Source organism: Oryctolagus cuniculus, chromosome 7 (genome assembly GCF_964237555.1).
Source record: "Oryctolagus cuniculus chromosome 7, mOryCun1.1, whole genome shotgun sequence".
In the NCBI taxonomy this organism is placed as follows: Eukaryota; Metazoa; Chordata; class Mammalia; order Lagomorpha; family Leporidae; genus Oryctolagus; species Oryctolagus cuniculus.
This window is the reverse complement of record NC_091438.1, coordinates 105,127,184-105,133,341: the sequence shown is the minus strand read 5'-3', so window position 1 is coordinate 105,133,341 and position 6,158 is coordinate 105,127,184.

Below are 6,158 nucleotides of genomic sequence, written 5' to 3'. Positions count from 1 at the left end.
AAGAGACATTGGAGAGGGGCCGGCACTGTGGCATAGCATGTAGAGCCGCTGCCTGCAGTGGCGGCATCCCATATGGGCATCGATTCAAGTCCCGGCTGCTCCACTTCCAATCCAGCTCTCTGCTATGGCCTGGGAAAGCAGTAGAAGATGGTCCAAGTCCTTGGGCCCCTGCACCCATGTGGGAGACCTGAATGAAGCTCCTGGCTCCTGTCTTCAGATCAGCGGGGCTCCGGCTGTTGCAGCCAATTGAGGAGTGAACCAGTGGATGAAAGACTCTCTCTCTCTTTCTCAAACTCTCTGTCTGCCTCTCTTGCTCTCTGTGTGTAGCTCTTTCAAATAAATAAATATTGAAAGAAAGAAACATTGGAGAAAATGTTCGAGAAAAATGGGAGAATTTTGTGAACATTTTGTTTCCTTCTCTTTTTTCTTTTCTAGAATTTTGATTAATCCAGAAAAGTTTTAAGGTTTATTTTTAAAGGAGACAAGTAAAATTCAAGATTGCAAGTCTAATATATCTCACCATCAATTATTATTTTATAACTAATTATTTTTACTAATCTTTCCTTTATCTTTTTTTAAAATATTTATTTTATTTATTTGAAAGAGAGTTACAGAGAGAGGTAGAGACAGAGAAACAGGTCTTCTATCCGCAGGTTCACTCCCCAGATGGCCGCAATGGCCGGAGCTGCGCGAGTCCGAAGCCAGGAGCCAGGAGCTTCTTTCAGGTCTCCCATGCTCTTTCCTTTATCCTAAGAAATTAGTCCCCTATACTCTGGTTTCTATTCAGATCGTATAAATCTTTCACCTTTTACTAAGAAATTAGTTCTTAAAAAGTAAGTTCCTGCCACTCTCAAAAGGAAAATATTAGCCAAATTAACCTCATGGAGGAGAACAGGTGATATTCTGGCATACTGTTATTCAAATCAAAGACATGATCTGGGGCAAGTGCTTGGCACCATGAATAAGATGCCACTTGAGATGCCGGCGTCCTTTATTGAAGTGCCTGGCTTCAGACCCCAGCCGTGCTTCTGAGTCCAGCTACCTGCTATGCACCATGGGAAGCAGTAGATAAGGAGCACTAGGGAGACCCAGACTGAATTCCTGGCTCCTGGCTTTGTCCTGCCCCAACCCCAGCTGTGACAGGCACTTGGGGAGTTAACCGGTGCATGGGAGACATTTCTCTGTCTCTCTGCCTGGCAAATAATAAGTAAATAAAATGTTTAAATGACATGATTTATAAAAGCAAGTATCATGAGATACCACTGATTAGAAATGTGGCCTTAATATCAAATCACTGTCACAATATTTGAATCTTATTCTCTGAAAAATACTAATTCAACTAAACAGTCTTATCTACAGCAAGCCTCTCTAAAGCTTTCTAGCAATAAATGCTGAAACTATCCAAATACCTTGATTAAATATCCAATATACTTGTCTAATTTGACAAAACTGAGACAGAAAATGTTATATATTTTCGCAGCTCTCACTTATTTTTAAAGACACTAATATTTATATATTTATAAGGATATAATAATTCTCAACCACATTGCAACCTTATTCTCATCCACTTCTTAATAATCTCCACCGTCAGTTACTAACTGCTGCTATAACTAACAATTGCTAGAATTTGAGCACTAGAAGCTATTCTACATATTTCACATGCATTATTTCTCTTATTTCTCAGAACATTGTTGTGAACTAGATAAAATTACTACCTCTACCTGACTTGTGCCACTCCCAAATTCAAATTGACTGAAAGAGGGAAGGCAGTCTGATCTTTTAGCCTGAATATCCAACTATGTATTTGTGAGGAACATGGTAAGAGGAAAGAGACACAGGTACTAACACAAAGCTATTATTTTGTTTGAACACTTTGGGGATACTGAATATAGTCATCACATAAATGTAAATAAGAGACTAATTTTTAATGTACTCAGCATACAAGAGTCCTTCAAAAAGTTCATGGAAATGGAATTAATGATGTTTATTTTGGTGCAAAATATTTTGAAATTCATGCATAATTTTTTCATAATGCACATTTTATGAACTTTTTTTTGAAGATTTATTTTTACTTGAAAGAGTTACAGAGAGAGGTAGAGACAGAGAGAAAGAGAGGTCTTCCATCCACTGGTTGAATCCCTAAATGGCCACAATGGCCAGAGCTGTGCCGATGGGAAGCCAGGAGCCAGGAGCTTCTTCCGGGTCTCCCACGTGGGTGCAGGGGCCCAAGGACTTGGGCCATCCTCCGCTGCTTTCCCAGGCACATTAGCAGGGAGCTGGAGTCAAAGTGGTGCAACCAGAATTCAAACCGGTGCCCATATGAGATGCCAGCACTGCAGGCCGGGGCTTTAACCCACTGTGCCACAGCACCAGCACCTTTATGAACTTTTTGAAGACTCCCTCATATGCATGAATTTCAAAATTTTTTGCATCAAATTAAGCTTACCTTTTTAATTTCATTTTCCATGAACTTTTTTGAAGTACTTTTATATAGTATATTTTTAAAACAAGACCAACACAGGTAGTTCTTCGGAAGAAAAGGACAAACCCTCTGTTTCTGTGGATGGAATGCTAAGTATGATATTGCAAGTCTGGGCTCTTGCAATATTATAGTTAGAATATCAGAACTAAAAATAGAAATATTTCATTCCCTGTGTTGCTACCTCAAACTGACTTTAAAGGTTGAGCCTCTTGATTTTAAATTTCCCTTTCTTTTTTTATTACATAATTCTCTTTAAAACAGAACAGAAACAGAAAAACAATTTTTAAAATATATAATTCATATGCCACATTATTCACTGGTCTAAAGGGTACTACTTCATGGTTTTAGTATATTCAGTTATACAGTCACTCCTCCTCCCCGCTACTCCCAGCCCTAGGTAGCCACTTATCTGCTTTTTGTCTCATAGATTTGCTTATTCTGACATTTCATATAAATGGAATCATACAGTGTGTGACCTTTAATATCTGGCTCCTTTCACTCATCATGATGTTTTCACAGTTCCTGCATGTGATAGCACATATCAGTATGCTGCTTCTTATCGTGATTGAATAATATTCATGGTATGGAAGGCTATATTTTATTCATTCATTAGTTGATGGAAATTTGAGTGTTTCCAGGGATGCTGGCATCACAGGCAGCAGCTTTTCCTGCTACACCACAACACTAGCACCAAGAAAAACTATAAAAGGCAAGAAAAAGAGTTCAGGACTTATTCATCTTTTTAAGACATTATAGTTTGGCCATTACATTAAGTACCAAATTTTTCAGTTTAAATACATACAATGATATTCCAAATATATCTATCAAAACTTTTGAAAATAGAAAATATATTTCATACTTACTACTATTTATCTATCTCGTCTGATAATAGACATTTAATTCAACAGCTATTTGTTTCAGATTCACCTGTGTATCAAGTACTATTCTGAGCCCTGAGGCTTTTGTAGTAAACAAAACAAATAAGTCCCCTATTTTCATGAAATTTACCTGCTGGCAGAGAGAAGCAAGGAGGAAGCAAGTAAATAAATACATCGCTAAGATCATTTTCAGAAGGTAATAAGTACTCTGACAGTGTGACGTGAGGAAGAACAACTTTTTTTGGACTATATGGTGAGAAAGCCTTTTGAGGAGCCGGCGCCGTGACTCACTTGGTTAATCCTCCACCTGCAGCACCAGCATCCCAAATGAGCGCCGGTTCTAGTCCTGGTTGCTCCTCTTCCAGTCCAGCTCTGCTATGGCCCAGGAAGGCAGTGGAGGATGGCCTATGATGGCCCAAGTGCTTGGGCCCCTGCACCCGCATGGGAGGCCTGGAAGAAACACCTGGCTCCTGGCTTCGGATCGGCACAGCGCCGGCCGTAGCGGCCATTTAGGGAGTGAACCAACAGAAGGAAGACCCTTCTCTCTGTGTGTCTCTCTCACTCACTGTCTATAACTCTACCTGTCAAATATATACCCTCCCCTCCCCCCCCCAAAAAAAAGCCTTTTGAGCTGAGGCCTAAGTCATAAGAAACCAGCCTTGCAAAGATATAGCAAAAGCAGAAAAAAACACCACCAAGAGACTATGAGGTAAGGAGGCACATATAGATTCCAAGACAAAAAAAGGAAACTAAAAATCTCTGCTTGTCTCTGGCCAAATAAGCAAACAGGGAAGTGAGCTGTGGTGACTGCCAAGATAATGATCTGTGTGTGCTCTGCTTTCAGGTTTTCCTTTTAAAGAGGGATGCTTCAACTGACATGGTAATAACATTTAAAATTTAAACAAAGAAAGTATTCTGTAATCAAAAAATTCACTGATTATTCTACAGGAGGCTACACCAACATTTTCCTGAACCTCTAATCTGATACGTTAGGCGTTGTGAGGGCAAAGGCATTCCTACTTGATCCATAGGAGCCCGAACATTGCTTCTTTTTCCCTAAAATAGGAGTTTCCTCTCCATACTCAAATTGTTCTAGGCTTCTGTGAAGTGGATTAGAAGTGGATAGAAGCAAGGATAACCCACAAAAATTGTTGGTGATAACAAACAAAAGTTGTTGGCAGAAGCCTTCTTCATGGTGATACCATGTTGTTAACCATAGAGCTGAGACTGAGACCAGCCCAAGTAGTATCTCTAGAACTGAAAAATTGAGAGAGAAGATCCATTGCAATCCCAACATTCAGCTGTAGTGAGCACCTTATAAGTGGTCACTATTATCGGAATAGTTTTAACTAATCTTCAGAGATATTGCTCCTGATTGGTGGCTGGAATCTCTTAAGTTTCTGCAGCTTCCAGAGGCAGCAAATGGTATGGGTGAAAGAGATGACACCCCTCTGGTTGACATTCAGAGTAGAGATTACCTGTAGAAATTTTAGGGATTGTGTGTATGTGGGGAGATGTTAGACCAGCAAAGATATTAAAGTGAGGACTGGCTGGCGCTGTAGTGTAGCAGGTTAAGTGGCTGTCTATAGTGCCAGCATGCTATATGGGCACCAGTTCAAGTCCACCAATCCACATCTGATCCAGCTCCCTGCTAATGTGCCCGGGAAAGCAGTTTCCACAGATGGCCCAAATGCCTGGGCCCCTGCACCCATGTGGGAGACCTGGATGAAGTTCTTGGCTCCTAGCTTCAGCCTGGCCCAGTCCTAGCCATTGCGGCCATCTGGGGAGTGAACCAGCTGATGGAAGATCTCTTTGTCTTTCTCCCTCTCTCTGGAATTCTGACTTTCAAATAAATAAATAAATCTTAAAAAAAAAAAAAATGAAGACTACAGGATCTCACTGCCCACCAACACCTCTGGAAGTTTTTCCCTTCAGTGCCAACTTTGTAGAGACTGCGTTTGAATTGATTAAAGGTATTCTTTTGTAAATTTCAATCTTGGGGGTCTCAGACTTCCTAGAAATTGAGAAAGTTGCATGTATTTCCAGTGTAGAAATTACTTTGAGCAGATTATCAGAAAGATCTAACAGCAGATCTACAGACAGAAAGCAGGTCGGCAGTTGCCTAGGGCTGAGGAGGAAGAGTGGGGAAGAATAGCCAATGACTGCTAGTAAGTATGGGATTTCTTTTCTGGATGAAAAAAATGTTCTAAATTTAGATTGTAGTGGTTGTTGCACAACTCTGTGAATATATTTTTTTAAAAATTTATTTATTTATTTGAAAGAGTTACACAGAGAGAGAAGGAGAGGCAGAGAGAGAGAGAGAGAGAGAGGGAGGGAGGTCTTCCATCTGCTGATTCACTTCCCAGATGGCCGCAATGGCCAGAGCTACGCCAATCTGAAGCCAGGAGCCAGGAGCTTCTTCTGGGTCTCCCACATAGGTACAGGGGCTCAAGGACATGGGCCATCTTCTACTGCATTCCCAGGCCATAGCAGAGAGCTAGATTGGAGGTGGAGCAGCCAGAACTCAAACTGGCACCCATATGGGTTGTTGGCACTGCAGGCGGCGGCTTTACCTGCCACGCCACAGTGCCGGCCCCAGCTCTGTGAATATATTAAGTAATAATAAATTGCAATTTTTTTAGATTTATTTATTTGAAAAGCATATTTAAATAAAAAGCATCTTAGACATTCAAAATCTTCTGTCCGGTATGAACCTCTAACCATGTGTTGTTTTCTAATCCCAGAATATGCATGGCTATCACATGTTGAGTGTTTTTTATGTGCCAGACACTCTACGA